This window comes from Aythya ferina, assembly GCF_964211825.1.
Source record: "Aythya ferina genome assembly, chromosome: 7".
Classification (NCBI taxonomy): Eukaryota; Metazoa; Chordata; class Aves; order Anseriformes; family Anatidae; genus Aythya; species Aythya ferina.
The window spans coordinates 18,846,838-18,864,062 of NC_140302.1; the positions used below are offsets into that span (position 1 = coordinate 18,846,838).

At 39.6% G+C, this 17,225-nt stretch overlaps 1 protein-coding gene across 2 annotated transcripts in view; it reads left to right on the plus strand.

The window, feature by feature from the left end:
- LOC311439871 (uncharacterized protein) overlaps window positions 1–17,225 on the plus strand; it is an 85,609-nt gene that overhangs the window by 17,266 nt on the left and 51,118 nt on the right. The window lies entirely within an intron of this gene.

Below are 17,225 nucleotides of genomic sequence, written 5' to 3' on the forward strand. Positions count from 1 at the left end.
GAAAGCTTTTTGCCAACGGATTTTCTGAGACCAATTCTAAGGAATGTATAGAGACCAGAGCATCTATCAGTTGAGAGTTCCTACAGGCACAAAATGCATGAAGGAAACCCAAAAGAGTGAAAGCTCAAGACTGACTCTCCCTAATGGTATCCTGCAAGTTGGACATAGAACCAGGGCACATAACTATCAGCTCTTTCACTGGTCACACAAGCTTGGGTTTTTCTTAATTTTCTGAACTTTTCCAGCTGAATATCAAGCACATTTGTGTTTGGAAAAATATGTGCCTTAAATTCGTCTCTGTACTCACTTGGGAAGCTGCAGTCCATCTTTCAAAAAGCACGTTCGTTTTTTTATTCCCCCTAAAACAAGTTTCCATTTTCCAGAATATAGTTCTTTAAACTTTGAGTTGCCCCTTAATTTTTATTTTTAATGGGGAAAACAATTATTTCTCAAATTTAATCCAAAGCAAAATGTTAAAGATAATGCTCTTTGGCTGCAAGTGGTGCTTCCTTTCAGTTTTTCAATGGCCAGAAATGTTGGCTTGTGACTGAGACTAATTTTTCTTGATGTCTTAGAAATGTCATCAACAAAAAAATTGATGCAACCTTAGTTCTGACCTCTTGTCTTCTCCTGTACACACTTAACTCATGCTTTTCCTCTTGTATTTCAAATGGAAAGCTCTCTGCTGTTCATCAGGTTTCACAATAGTCCTCAATTAAAAAAACATCTTTTCCGGGAGCATAAAGAGAACATGTAGCATGGAATGTGAAAGGTGCTTAGAAATGTCGGATTTCAAGGCTGCTGATTAAGAATTTGATTCTGAATTATGTCTTTTGAGAACTTTTCTTTTTGCTCAGATCCTGGAAATTTTCCTACTGCCATACTGGAGACTATGCAGCAGCAAACTGATGGCACACTAAAAGGATTAAGCTTTTGAAAAACTATTTTGCTCTAAAGAAAACCCTCTTAGGAAGTGATGTCCATTGCTGCCAATGCAAACATTCACCTAGTGGCCTAGTGTCCATGACAGCAATAAAACTTTTTTCCAGAAAAAGCATGACAAACTTGTGAGGAGCATGGTGTGTGGTGAAAGCACGAAGGGCACGCAAGCAAGCCCAGTTATACAAGAAACTACTCAAGCTTAGAAAAAACTTGTTATCAAGGAGTGATATATGGTCACTTCTGTTTATGTTGCTCAAGTGTTTAGAGCACTCGTCTGAACTCACTACCCCATATTGCAGTAACTTCAGTTCATTACAAGAAACAACCTCAGCCCTCAAGCTGAAATACAAGCAGGCTAGACAAGTAAACTAGGAGGGTGATGAGCATAAAAACCCTGTCATAAGGGAGGCAGTTGCAGAACTGAGAAGTCATAATCCAAAGGAGAGTGCTGACCTCCCTGAAGTCAATATAGCTTTGTCATCTGATGGTGAAGTGGTAGGATTCATCTGTCCTCTGCTTCCCTGCACAATACCAAACTTGGTCACATGTTTTACTGATAAATTCCTGCCACTGGTGAATTTCCATAAGTGACAATTAATAAATCTTCCTTTGAGGAGAGAGGACACCTAGTGTGTTAATGTCACAAACCCTTCCACTGCTGGACTGCTCTTCCAGCGAGCTTGTTCCTGGCTCATTCAGTATCACAGATACTTGAGAAAACTGGTATTGTCTGCTAAAAAGAAACACTTTTCAGAAATAATTTTTGAAGAGTTTCACAGTTTGATAAAAAAAAAAAAAAAAAAACTGCAAATATTTTGACAAAGAAAGTATGGTATTTTGAAATGTCACTAGTCTTGTGCCCTGCTGTCCAGTTTCCAAGTAATTAGGCTGGCCACTTAATGCCTGGTTAGTGGCCTTGTTGATGGTATATAGAACCATTAAATTCCTAAGGTCTTAATATCATCAATGCTGTATGGTTAATGTTAAAAGGCCTCCTAAGAATTACATAGTTGGCTGCCCCTGTTCCCTCCATTCCTATGTTTCTGTGTGCATCTTTCAACTATTAATTCACAAATTCATACCTTTTGTAGATGCAACTTGTAGTTTTCCTTCTTGCACATAAGCTACTTTTGCCCTCAGTATCAGCCAGAACACCAATTAGGGTTTGATCTGTGTAGTTCATTACCTGTCCTTCTTTCCTGTAGGATCTGAATCAGTGGGCAAAGCAAGCCTGTGCAAAACAGCTTGTTTAGTAATAGAACAATGCACTAGAGGGAAAGAACTCTCAAACATAAAGCAGTTGGCACCTGAATTGCTGTACTTGCCTTTGTGCTGACACTTGTGCTTATGTGGCTGCACAGGGAGCTGAATCAGGGAACTGGATGAAAATTTCCTTTTGCAGAAGGAGGGGGTTGGTTTTCCAGCTGGATTAGTTCCCTGACCCAAATTACCGTGCAACCACACAAGCATCCCTCTTAGTGGCAGCCCACACTTAGATCAACTTCATTTGCTTGTATTACCTCAGCTTAAGTGGTTGGTGAATGGTGGAAATAGTCATTTTGCAGAATAGTTTTTCCAAAGATCTGTGTTTCTGGAGGACTTATTTCTTGTTCTGTATTAAGCTTGCATCTACTCACCGTATGCCAGTGGTTACTTCCCTGTCTTTGCTCCGCCTTCTGCTCTGGAAATCAAGCCTAGGCACTTGGATTGTATGTACTGGACAGGTGATGACATACTTTAAATAGTTTTTCAAGTGTAAATTATTGAGATCAATTCAGGACTTGGATAAGTAAATTATGAACAACTAAAGGCTGTTACTCATGCTGGTGAACTTAAGTGACACTGCCAATCCAGTATGTAAAGGGAGGAAACTCCTTTTTTTTTTTCAGAGGTGATCTGAATACATTTCTGCAGAGACTCGTCACTTTGTTAGCTTGAAATTTGTTTGAGTAATGAAGACTGAACTCCAGAAAGGATGTAGTTTCAGACAGAATATGGGACTGTCTCGATACAGATACTGTAGTGTGCATTTAAACACCTATACAGCAGGCTCTTTCCAGAGTAGAACAGGGGTATATCTTCACTTAAGCACTGTTAGAGAATACTTCAACTCAAGCTACTCCTAACTAAAGAGTGCTTGGACTTGTAAATGAAAATCACTGAGACCACTCTTACTTATAAGGATTGAATTGTGAATTGTTTGCATTGCAGTAAGAAAATGCAAGGGCCCATGTTTCTGAAAAAGATACCTATTAACTTTAATAAAATTTCACTAGTGCAATAAACTTCATATTTTTTGTTTACATATTAAAAAAAAAAAAACAAAAACAAACAAACAAAAAAACTAGTGAAGAACTCTAGCTTCAAGAAAGGCTGTTTCATTAACACCAGTTTACCAGTACAAAGTTTGATTAGGCCGCGTTACACTTGCCTGCTAAGCAGCTATGAGTGCATTGTACGTATTGCTTTGGTGTTGGCATGTATTACGAGCGTTTCTTCCCAGATAGCAGTCACACAGCAAAATCCTACTGGTGTGCAGTTGGGTTCTTTTTTTGACAATGTGCTTCATAGATATCAAGTGTTGTGCTGTTTTTCAATGTTACAAGAAAAATTCTGATTTGGGCAAAGGGGAGCATGCCATCTACATGGAATTAAGAATGTATTTTTATACAATGGCTGAGTTAATGGTTTGGTCTATTAGACTTACAGTAACATACACTCAGGGTGTAAATTAATACAGGAAAAAATACAACTGAAATCGCTATAGAGAAGAAAACTTTTCCTAATACTACTGGGCTAATTTTCTTATGAATATGTTGTGGTAAAGGCTGGTAGAGAGGTGGCTTCAGGCAAGAAGAAAACAGATTGCGAGCTATGTGGGAAAACAGAGGCTCGAGATAGCAGGAATGCATGTGCACATTTGGTGCTGTAAGAACTAAATTGTCTGGACACTTATCAGGGGTCTCATAAATGGATTACATTGTGAAATTACTTGGCATGGGTTTAAAAGTTGCATATTTTAAAAAGTTCATTAAAACCTATTGTATGGGAAGTTATGAAGGCTGCCATTAAATTTCAATAGCTAAATGTGGAGCATGGGATTAGGCAAGGACTATTTTGTAAATGCAGGCTGGGCAGGCTATTGGTTGTTTTACCAACAAACCCATAGGATTCGTGCTGTATGAGAAAGAAGGAAAAGAATTAAAGATGGGGAAAAAAGTTAGATAAAATAACTTGACTTCCCTTAGAGTAACAGATCTCAATCCTTTCCACACTGACTGTACACCATAGTAGACAAATGTAACACATAGCTTTTATACCAAAATGTGTATCCATTACTCTTGAAGTGTTTTTCAAGGGATGAGAGTCATTTTATCCCTAAATTATTGAAGGGGAAGCTAAGGCAGAAAACATTGACAAAAATTGTCTATGGTCAGCGTACAGGCAGCTGGCTTCTCAGAGGACATCACTGTGGCCCCAGTCCATTGTTCGAGACAGGGCCACACTGACAAAAAACAAAACAACAAAAAAAAAACACACTAACCCACAAATACAAAAATAGTTATTTCAGTACTTTCTCTCCTTTGCTGTAAAGAATAAGAATCCTCTTGACATCTGTTCGTACCCTGCTGGAGTTCCATTATCCTGTAGAACTCAACTCAGCCCCGATATCCTTTTGTCTGTTACAACATAAATGGTCAATGACCACACACTGTCAAGCCTGGAATTTCACTTGTGAATGAATGTACGCCATTCTTTGCAGTTGTCACTTCACAGCTACTCAGCTGGGATAGCTTCCATGGCCTCCGTCCTGCAGCCATGGGTGACTGCTTGGGCAGATCTCACCCAGATATATCACAAACTAAAAATGGTGTCACTTGGAGCTGTGAAACAGTACTCGTTTGGTCATTCTGGTTTGAGATTTTGCCAATTAAACAGGATGGTGAAGACATGCTCAGTGAAAAGGCAAAAAGTACCGATACTGCCTGGCAAGCAGGATTTGACAAATTACTGTCTGTGTGGTATGTCCTATAGGTTTCAGTTGCAATCCAGGCCTCATTGTCTTAGATGCTGGAGCTGGACAAGAGAGTCTGTTTTCATGGCTTAATAAAGTGCTATGCAGATACTCCCAGACTGTCTGAATGATGATGCTCTCTCCAACATCGGTTAATTAGATTGGTTCTGCATTGCATGTTTTCTCTGGGATAGCTTGTGTAAGTTCTGCACTGAGGATATAGCATGGGAGCAAGAGCCTCCACAACACAATATTCTTACGTGCAAAGCAATATTTCCTCTTCTGAACGTTTCTCACTTTTCTCCATATATAGTTATCTCCCATAATTACTATTCTTTCCTGTATAAATTCGATGTTTTTAAAAGATGAACATAAGTGTTATCTTCAGGCTGCAGAGGTGGATACAAAATGCAGGATTAAATTTAAATCTCTTTAAAATATATTTTTTTAAAAAATATCATTGTCTGGAATTGGTATGGAGAAAATCAAGGCAGATTTCAAAAGATCCACAAAGTTACAGCCTGACACATTTCAAGGCCTGGAGGAACCATCTAATTTGACTTTCATTCCAACAAAGTCCAATGAATTTATTTCAGTTGGTTTTGGACTGAATCAGTGCGATTCAACCTCAGGCTACTATAAAAATCCAAGCTTTAACAGAAAGCCACAGAGTTCAGACTTGGTCGAAGGATTGGAGCTTCCCCAAAATTTGAGCATGTGTTCAGTCAGTAAGATCTGATCTTGTTTCCACTGATGTGCAAAGAAACAGTCAACTTCTGTGTTTTCCATTATTATTTCTATTAATGTTCTTAATAGAAAATAAAAGCGTGCCCACTTTCTGTCCTTAGCTCCAGTTTGTCCCATCCTTAACAATTCTAGAATCAAAAGATATAAGCATCTGTGGAAAACTAAAAGCCATGGGGAAAATCTTTCTATTGCCCATTATGTTTTGTTTAAAAAACAGAATTTTTGGATGGAAGCATTCCTGGCTGTAGCCAAGTAATGACAGGCCATCAATATTTATTTAGAAGTGGCATCAAAAAGACAAGGAGGATCAAATGTCACAATGTATTTGTCACAAATAAATATCACTTCAATTTCAAGCTATTATTTCTTCCTTTCTCTGGAATGAATGCTTGTGAGGGGAAATAATGAAAGACTGGTGAGCAAAGGATCCAACTGCAACTACTCAAAGGAATGAAGTCTAACTAATGATTACTAGGCTGAGATTCAGATTCTGTCCTGAGATGGATTTTGTTGCTTATTTAAATTTTTATTTTCCTTTTATCTGGATAGGTTACTGGGCTGAATAGGTGTAAACACAAACTGAGTAAAATTCACTGCCTGTGCCTAATGGTCAGAAGTGTGGGGTCTCAAAATAGTTCTTTTGCTTATTATTAATAATGTGTAAACATGAAGGTGTCTGAAACAACCTTAGCCCTTACTCGATAGTGTGTTTAGATGCAGTCAATCAAAGATCTTACCTGCTGGAGCAGCTCATGAACCAAAGTGCTGCAGTGCTAAGGATGGGGTCTGAGAAATTAAGAGTTAAGGCTAGTGACAGAATTTGGACAATTCCCAACCATGCTGTGGCTCACCTTGTCATTTAGTAGTTTTCTGCATGCTTTGTACCCTCAAAGTCATTTCAAAAAGTGTTTTGAAATTACATTTACTATATTAGAAAAAAAAGGAGTGCATTCCTGGCACTCCTGCCCATGGACTTTATAGTACTAGGCATATCACTTTCTGTGCTCTCTGGACAGCACTTTGCCTGCAGAGCATCCGTCATACATCTTGCCTTTGTTGTCGTGTACTTGAAATCAACAAATTTCACTTCAGCTTTTTTGAATAAACAAATTCCTGTGATGTTGTTCTCTTCCTGTATCCTTGTCGATAAAAGTAGCCTGTAGTTGAGCTTCTTACTTATCACCATATTTTAGGAAGAAGTATAGTTGCCTTTTATTTCTTATGAGATGTTAAAATACACAAAATAAGTAGCTAGCAAGGATAAGATCTAGATGCTGGGATTGTAGGCAGGAGAGGATATTTTATGTTAGTAAAGGGCTTCTTATGTTAGCAGTCAAAGGCAGCTGAACCAGAGCACACAGAACTAAGGTGCACGCTTCTTAAAAGTGGAAATAGTTCCTGAAGGGAAATATTTAAATGGGATTCTAGGGAAAGGAACGTGAGTAAACACTGGATGCTGTTCTGAAAGGGACAGTCTCGTTTGTCCTGAAATGCTGGCCAGCAGTGGCAGTCAGTGGTGTAACTGCATGGACAGTTGAGTTAGCAGGGGGTCAGTAGAGTTAATGCGGTTCTTGGCGCTTCTGAGAACCCAGCGCCTGTTTGTAGTGATTGGTGCTCTACAGATGTACAGAACAGTCTCTCTTCCAAAAAACGTAGTTTAACCCAGACATTCAAAAGTAAACAAGTAGAGAGTGAATCTTTGAATGTTTATTTTACAGTATTATCAAATACTAGCTACTTTTTGGGGATGTTACAATAACTTGATTTATAGGATGCAAACTGAAACTCTGTGGGCTAGAAAGGAACTTAAGAAACTTTCCAACTTAATTATATTTGCATAAGAAATGTTTCATCTCAGCAGCAGCTCTAGTAACTTTATAGAGGGAATGGAGATGTTTCTTATGGGACGTGCTTCCAAATAACTCCCCTCAAAGCATACCCACGCTCACTGACTCTGAAGAAAGCATGTGGAGAAATCCTTCCATGGATGCTTGCAGCATATAATTTGATGTGTAGGTTACACAGTATTGCAGAACAAACACAACAGATTCAGCTAGGGTGACAAAGTATTACAATTAGTTCAAAACCTTTGTAAGTAGCAGGCTGCCTGGCATCATTTTTCCAGAGTCCACCAAATGCTCTGACTCCAAATCCTTCTCCCATAGCACTATGGATCACTTCTCAGAGGTTGTATCAGATCTTCCTGAGTGTACCAAGGTGGGACAGGAAGATTCCTCAGGATGCGAGGAAGTAATTGTGAAGAGGAACACTTAGGGACTTGATCCAGAGAAGGAAACAGGGCCCTGTCCAAAATGAGGCAATTGCACTAGAGCAGCTGCATTTCTGCACAGTACTGTGTCCAAAACAAGTAACTGCCATTTTGACCTAATTATTTTTATCCCATGAAAGTGCTAGTATTTTTCTACAGAAAACAGCAGCTTTTTGAATTGTACCACCTTATGTTAAAAGCTTTTCTAAAAAGAAAAAGGAAAAACAAAAACATTTTTAGTTAGGAGACTTCCATTACAAATAAAGTGGTTAAAGCATAGAAGCACAGCAATTGATACTTTTGTGTACAAAATACAGGAGTACTGTATGTAGCTGCCAAATTGTGTAATCAGAACTGTCTGACAAAAACACCAATTTCCTCTTCCTCAGCCATTACAGTTAAGTGATCAAAACAGAAAACTGTGCTTTTCTTGATGTGAAACTTGGTACCTAGTGATAATAGCAGAGGATTTATTTTCCATGATTTAAACAAATGAGGTTGGCTCCCAAACCTGCAGTTAACAGTTGACAGATTTATCTTGGTGGACAAATTTTTACTTAGGAAATGGAAACCATCATAAATGCCTTGCAGGGGCACTGCTTAAACAAAACAGATTCTTCAAAAGGAGTATAGGTGATGCCAATAATCACTTTGAGTCAAACAAATACAAAAAAAAAAAAAAGAAGTTTTCCTCCAGAAGACTTAACAGAATACACAGTTGAGGTAGTTGTTAAAAGCCCATGCGTTTCAGTTGGTAAGCTGTCAGCTGGTACAGAGACTTGGGGCCACGGGAACCAGGAACCAGCCATCATGGAAAATCTAGGCTAAGTTATATGGTAGGTAGCTTATGGATATATATGCAGCTTAACACGTGTACCTCAGTAAGTGAGATGGAAAACTGCATTACTCAAGGATTCTGTGTACTCAGCCACATTGGAGGATGGTGAAAAGAGAAGTGATCTGCATGTAGTGAGTACCCAGGACAGATTACGAGCTGTTTCTCTGCATCTGGCCAACAAGCACCACATCTGTATCTAGAAACTCTAATCACCCAATACGTAAATCAGATAAATCTGTATTACCATGTAAATGAATTATCATTAAAATATGACCTGGCCATAGATCTTCTGTAGAAGAGGTAGCTTCCCATAGTGCGTTCTGTTCATTCTCAATAATGCAGTCTGATTGCTCTGAGATAATTATCAGCCCCTGTTTTATGTTCACCAGGTGGTTATCAAGTGACTAATGATCTTTCACTGCTTTGTAAGAGCATAGTTGTTCTAGGTGAGGAAAGTATTATGTTGGGCCCTTTTGTGATCTGCTAGCCTGAGACTCCATACTTGGGTAAAGTGATAATGGTTTTGTGGCTTTAGCTAAAATGGTGCCTGTCAAACTGTGAGCGAGGAAAAAACTGCAAATTATATGTCTTAGTACAAGGAAGCATCAGGGGAGATTTAGTAAACTGTGCTGCACAGGAGTTCAAGCTAGTTTAAAATCTATATGAAGCATCTCTGCATTACAGTGGGTTTTGAAGCCAGACACCAAAAAATCAAGCCAACTGTATATTGTAGCAGACCTTTACAGATATAGAACAACATCAGTCCCACTGCAGTCATTGAAAGCTCAAAACAGTCATCACCTGTGAAAATAAAGTGGGTAAGGAGGATTGGGTTGTACGCCTCCAGAACGAAAACCACTCATGCATAGTCACCAAGATGTTGGCAGCTAGTAGCAGGAGTGAGGTTCAATAGAAAACCATGTAGTTAGGCTGATGTTTATGGTGTGGGAAGCACTGGAATCACCCTCTGCCAAAACCTGTTGTTTCTAATACTGAGCTTTCAGAATGTTTCATGCAAACAAAGTGGCAAAGGGCCATCCTCTGGGTGCTGTGGCAGAAGGAATGGTACAGCTCATGCCTGCACCCCTTTGCTCTCTTCCTCCCACAGCCGTACATCCTGCCTTGAAGTGTGAGCAGGAAGCAGCCCCTGGCTGTAGAATTCCCATACCGCGTCCAGGCATTGCTGGAGACAGTGACCAGTTAGCATGAGCCAAAATCGTGCCAGGGAGCACCCTGATATTCCAATAGGAGGAATGGTTGCATGCCAGTGCTTCAGCTTGTGCCCTAGCCATGCTTGGTTTGCTAGCACAGAGGTGGTTTCATTATGCCCATGAGTTAACCAGGTAAATATGTTCTAACAATATGGTGAGGGTGTCAAAAATAACTCTCTTCATTTTTACTCGTCTCTAAAGCTATATGTTCATCTGGCTATAAGGCAGAAGCAAATTGCTTTGGTAAGATTGTGAAGGCAGTGGAATAAATATTTGGAAGCTGTATTAGAAGCACAGCAGAAGGCCCAAGGAAAGTGTGCTGCATTGCCAGTGTTGAGATATTAACTTGAATTTGTAATGTAATAACTCAAAGGTATCAGTATATTCTAACGGCTGGGTAAGCTCCCAGTCCAACAGGATTCTGAGTTTCCGTACCCAGCTCACAAGCTAACCGTGGACCTCTCAGTTGGTAAAGCAGGGCTGATGAGATTGGCAAACCATTTTAAATTTTGCCACTGAGAGGCTTGTAAAGTGCTAACTAGTGTTAGCTGCTGCAAATGCCTGCAGTGTACTTTGCCTCTGTGATCACTGATTGGAGTTGCAAAAGAAACAGCTGCCTGCTGGATGAAGATATGAACTGTGCTGAGAGTCATTTGCGGCTGCAGGCATTTGTAAAGTGTTAAGGGACACAATTTCAATGGATTGCAGTGGGCTTTTCACCACATAACTCCCTTTGATTGCAATGGGAACTGACTACTTTTGAAGGCTAAGTTGTGTCAGCATAGCACAATGATGAGGCTTTCATCTCAGACATTTGCATGGCAATGATTTATTTCTTCCATCAAGTCTTCTAAATCATAGAAAAACTGAATAATAGACTGCAATAAAAAATATACCCAGGGACATAATACGTACTGAGTAAGCAGGCAATGAAAAAAGGCATGTGTGTTAATTTTGCAGACAAAAATCTCTTCCTAGCAGCCTGATTCTCAAGGCTGGGACTCCGTAAAACCTCCTGCTACATCATTTTTGAGAAGGAAGTATTACATTCACAATCAGCCCTACCTGCTAGGCCGCAGAGAAACCAGAGGTTAATTATATTTTCAGATCCATATTCTTTAGGCACAAAACCAGTTGTTTTTTGATGAAAACCAGTCAGTTTTTGATGCAAGGGAAGAAGAGCCTGTCTGAATAAGCTCCTTTGGAATAGCTGGCATTTCAGATGTTTGGAGGGAATACAAGCCCAGAAAACACACCACTATATGTGTGCTCTCCACTCCCAGTATCCATCAGAAATGAGGCTTGGTTGCTGTACTGCACGTAACTTGATGCCACTGACTGCTTAATCCTTTTGCACTTGTATACAGCAGGTGCATACAGTGTAATACTTCATCGAAAGCTTCAGCTTTCTTTGAAAATATAGGTTTTAAACAGCTAAAATTAGGATACTGCCGGTCAGCCTGACCTTACATAGAAAACCCCACAGGTCAGCATCAGTGTCCCTTAAAAGTGCTGACCTGTGGATGGGTGGGGCCTGGCTGATGGCTGGGTTTATATTCCTGGGTTTGTGGTAAAGCCTTGTATGTGACTGTAATCAGATTACCTCTTCCTGTTTTAATTTGAGCTTATTTCTATCTGATGAAGTTTCTTATCTGCCACGTGTTAGACAGTAGCACCATGGGTACAGAAGATCTGCTTAGTATGTGGACCATGCTTTGACTGCTGGAGCTCTGGTCTCTGAACGTGTAGGTACTGGGTTCATACAAGCACCAGAAGCCCCATTCCTTTACTGTAGGTAATGTTATGCTGCTATGAAACCCATATGGGTAATGGAGCACCCAAAGAACTGTGTTGTGTTGTTTTTGTTGTTGTTTGTCTGTTTGTTTTTTCCTTTAAGGCGTTCCACACAAGAAACACTATTTTTACAGGGTTCTGATTCCTAGTGACCTTGTTAGCGGGTACAGACTTGAGCAAAGTGTGAGCTGGGAATAACTGATTCCTGAGCAGAAGTTGTCATGGCTTATTTGCCACAAACCATCTGTTTTGGGCTGCCCCATTAGTATTCTTTCCCTGGGCCTGGCTCACTGTCACAACAGGTACAGGTTACACTGGCTGCGTTGATACAGCTTACATGTAAGTCAAAGATGACTCCTAAAAATGACAAAGCTGGGAGCAGACTCAAAGCTACAACTACAAAACTAGCATGAGCCACATTCGTCTCTTTTCCCCATTTTTTAAAATTCAGAGCCTACTTATTTTTTCCTTTTCTTTTTTTTTTTTTTATTTTTATTTTTTAAATCTGGGAGAATGGACAAATATATTGCTTGTAGTACATAAGGAATTTCATACTGCTTATGTAGCTAACCACCTAAATATTACATGTCATCTTTTGCATGGAAATGGCCTTTATGGAGTTCATTGCATTAATTATTTTCTCATAGCTATAATTTACTCCTTACAAATTTGTGATTTCTGCATGACTTATTTTGAAATATAATGAGAAATATGATTATAAACTGATTTATGTTGTGGCTCAGCCTAACTGGCAGTCAACTTCCCTCTGGTCAGTTCCATTTTTATTCTTTCAGTCTTTTGATCAGAATTCATTTAAACCATTTTAGAATTTTCAATTGGTTATTTTTATGTTAGGCAAAAGAAGGCTGCAAATAATATAAACTATTGCCTTAAAAAAAATCATTTTAGCATCATCTTTGACCTTGAAGTTTTATTGAAATTCTGTTGCAAACTCTTCAACATCCTCTTAAATTTGGAAACTCATTTTTGATGACATGCACCTCCTATGCTATGGAACTTTCCCCCCCTACTCTTCCAGAATACCTATGGCATCTCATCCCAGCTAAGAGGTTTGTAGCATGGTCTCATTCCAGTCTGATGTGATTGTTAACTGGATGCACTGACTTCATTACCTTCATGATCTTTCCAATGAAGTCAGTGGAATATATCCTTGATTTGTATACATTTGTCTTTTTTCAATGACAATGGCATTACATTGATTTTTACCAGCTGATCTGATTTAAAAAATGTTCTTTTTACCAATGTAAAGCTGCTCTGTGATCCTAATCTTGCACATAAAAACATTTAAAAACAGAGCCAGATCTTCCAATGTGGAATTGGTGGTAAAGTATGTGATACTGTAGGGGGGCTCTGTGCAGCCAGGCATTGAGAAGATGAGCTTTTTTTCAACACATGTAGTCTGCTTTTTCTGTCCACCTTCACTTCTACCAATCCCAGAATCACTGTTTTGGCTCCCCATTCACACACTTAGCTCACAGTTAACAGTTTTAACCTCTGTTCTTGTTAAATTTAGCATCCACGTAAGCGATTCATCATTGCTTGTCTATGAAGACCATAGGTGCTGGGGCACAAAGCTGAGGAAAGCAGGGCATTGGAAATAGGACAATTTAATTCCTGTGCTGAGGCACAAACTCAGACCATCAGCACTCAGGATGCGTAGCTGCAGCTTAGGCTTTAACAGCATTTTGGCAGCATGGTCTAATTACCCTATGGATCTAAACATAGAGCTGAGCAAGATTTGGGAATAGAGTTGGCAATTCAGTTGGACATTAACATTTTGAGTTCTGTTAGCTAGGTTAAATTGAAGCTTTGGGGAATATCATCTCTTAGGGGTGGGGTCAGGTCCTCTACAAGACAGGTGGAGTTCAATTTTCCCTTCCCCCATCTCCAGTCTTACACAGTCTTGTACAGGTGGCTATGATCAAGACTTTTTGCCATCCTCTGAAGCATTTGATATAGGTCACAGCTGAATGTGGAATTCTGTGCCCAATGGACCAGTGACCTCTTTCACTGCAGCTAACTGCTGCTTACAAAAGATATGGCAGTGATGGCAAGGAGCAGGCTATCAGCCAGTACGTGGCCCTTCTGATTGGGCCATCTCCCCAGGCAGGGGGCTGCAAGGTAATCGGTGCTGGAAGAAACCAGGTCAGGGTGTGTGAGGTTTTGAAATGACTGTTAGGAAGGGCTGTTCTAAGGTTAAATTTTACTAGAATATTGACATCTGGAGGTTTCCAACCCACCATTTAAACAAGAGCAAAACAGCAAAATCAAAAGCCAGCCAGTTTAGCTTGGAGGGAAGCATTCAAAGCAGAAATTAAAGTAACCACAAGACAGAATTGCCAGTATTCAAAGAGAGAAATGAGATACTGCAGTGGCGAAAGGAAGTGTCCAAATGTTCTATAGCAGTACTATTATTTTTCAATTATTTTGTGGTATAAGATGTTCAGGTCTAATGGCTTGCTTTACCAAATTTGGGTGATTTCGATTCTAGTCCTAAAATCACTTATAGGTATCATTTTTATGCGAATACTAAGTTTATGTGGTATAAGTGCTGTTGCTTTAAATCTGTGAAGTTCCCTAAATGTAGTAAGTACAGAGGTGCTTCATTGTTGACCTCTCACTTTACATGGTTTAGAATATGTCCATCTGCAATTCTATTCCAATCATTAAGGACAATATTGTTTCCGTTAAAGTCCATGGGAGAGATTCTGTGAATTCACTGCATCGTGACTTTAGCTGCAATCTGAACAGGAAAGCATCTGCAAAATGTACTGGAATTTTCCACTGTGAATAAGGGAACATTTCACACATCTCCGAGCTTTTTGTGAAATTTAAGGTAGATACCTCTTTTCAGGGAATCCTGTTAGAGTAGCTATGCAGCTGTGAAAGAAAATCTTTTTTAAATGATAGCAAAGGGAAATATCATTCGCCAAGTGAATATTTATCATGTGTAATGTGTTGCCTCAGTCTGGTCTTAGTCTTGTCAGTTGATAGCAGAAAAGTGTACAGCTACCTGAGAACCTGTGCTCTATTCATGAAGGACCGTGATGTTAAAGTATTCTGCCCTTGCAGACTTCAATGGTATAAGCAACTTGAGTGTCTAGTAAGGTCCCAGTCTCAGGACTATCAGGAGAGAGTAATTCAGGCTGGTTTGGTGCAGCCCAATCAAAGTGACTCCCACAAAAACACAGAAATGACTGCCTGACTATAAAAAATATACTTGCTGTGTGGGGAATGGCCACTGAATTCCAGGGGCCTCAACTCCCATTGCAGCCAAGGGACTCTTGGTTTTTAACCCAAGGAGTTCCCTGGTCAGGTTTTGGTCTGGACGTTAGCCTCAGGACTGGGTTCTTTACAGTGGCTGACTCTATAGATTGTGGTACTAATAGCCCCAGTGTGCTTGATGCTGTAACTGATTATTTTGTTCCTTGGAAGAGCAATAAAAATAGAATTGCCAAATTAAAATGGCACAACACAAAGAAACACAAATTAATTTCATATTTGCCTTATTTGTTTTGGAAAATGTTTTGCCAGATCAACCCAAACTAGAGGGGGTTTCACTGTTTCACACTTTAGAGACAATAAATGCTTTTAAAAAGTGTGCTTTTTGCATCTCAGTACATCTTCAACGTTGAAAACAGTGCAGACAAGATGCTTCTAGTTTGAGTAAATTCCTAAAAGTTAGACTTGACTTTGAAGGAGCTAATGTTCTTTTGTGTGTGTTTTTTTTTTTTTTTTTTTTTCCATGGTGCTTTTAGAGCAGATAGCTGAACACCAAATTCAATTAAGTGAAGCCAGAACCGCTGTCATCTTTATTCAGCACTCCCTACAGCTGAAGGGAAAGGCCAGAACACATTTCTTTTTACCCTACGGTGGCGGAAAGACCATAATTCAACAAGGAAAACAGAATTAGAAGCCGAGCAAACTGTAGATAGACAGTTTGCATTTCTGCTCCACTTAGCATAACTTGGGTGTAGAACTGAGTGTCCTTGTGGCTTAATTGTCTTTGCAAGTGCTTACGTGACTCCAGTTGCCTGTAACTGATTTACGTGGTTTTCAAGATGCCTATGATTTAGATCTTTCTTAATTTTACAGATGTTGGGAAGCAGGAACACAGAGGAATAACTTTTTTGAAAGTAACTGGGATTTAAACTGCCTTCCTGGGTAGTTCTGGTTAGAGGTGTCTGTTAAGGGACTGATTTCCTAAGCTTCAGTGGTAGCTACCTTTCCACAGAACTGAAGGATCAGTACTTCTGAAAATGTAGGTCTATCTGAGTTCACAAGGTCACTCAGTTGGCACCAGCAGCAGTAAACAGGTTTGCTTTGAAGACCCCCCTCAGATCAAACTCGCCCACTTTGCCATTTTGTAAATGTTGATAAATCCTGCCAACGTGGAGTCTCGGAAATCTAACAGCATGGATATACACCCAGATCAGAAGGCCCTAAAACCATTCATTTTCAAGTGTGTGCGCTCAGAAGCAACAGAAGAAGTCTGACTCTGAGCTTAGGTGTAGATTTATTATTATGGGTGACTTAAAATTCCAGCAAAAAAGCTTGCAAAACCAGGGTGTTAGTATCAACAGTGGAAAAAGTACTTCTTACAGGTTCCTGGAGCAGGAGCACTAGCCTATAGATTTCAGTCTTGGAAAAAACATGTAAATTTTTTAGCTGGTTTCATGAACTTTTATAGCAATGGACAACTTACACTGTGGAAGTTGTGCTGAGTTGCTGGGAAATGCTAGTCAGGCAGCACGTCATTTGAGCATGGTAGAAGTTCATCATTGAGCCTGAGCTGTAGAAAACAGTCCTTTATTTGTGTTTTCCTCTTCCCTATTTCCAAAGTATTATGAATTAGGGAGTAACAAAATGTTGCTTTGGATATTGACTCTCGCTACAGCCCCTGTCTTTCCTGTCACACCTTCTCAAGTCTCTGAGCAGATCTGTGTCTAAAAGTATACTTCCATGATAAAGTGTAACTGCACTGAGAGTTGGCTTCTCAAGAAATGAGTACCTTACCTTTTGAAAAATATTTCAGAGCTTGCTTGAAGTATTCAGTGATATGTTTACGCTGGGGAAAAGAGGTCCTAGTCCACCTGATAACATTTATGGAGTGATTCCAGCCAGTGACAGTCTGGTTAAGTGATAGAAATCCTGGTTTCAGAGTCTCTTTTACTGAAATGATTGGGCCTTACTTTGCTGTGTTTCAGGGAATTAAGTGATGAAATGCAGGTGTGCATGGACGTTATCTGTGTCATGCCACTTAGTTTTCGAGGACCTATAACAATCAGTTTTCTTTTTCCTGCCCTGTGACAGCAAGTGCTAAAAGAATAGCAAGCCTTGAAATGCCATCTGGGAAATCTTAACTGTAAACAATTATGCATATTTTCC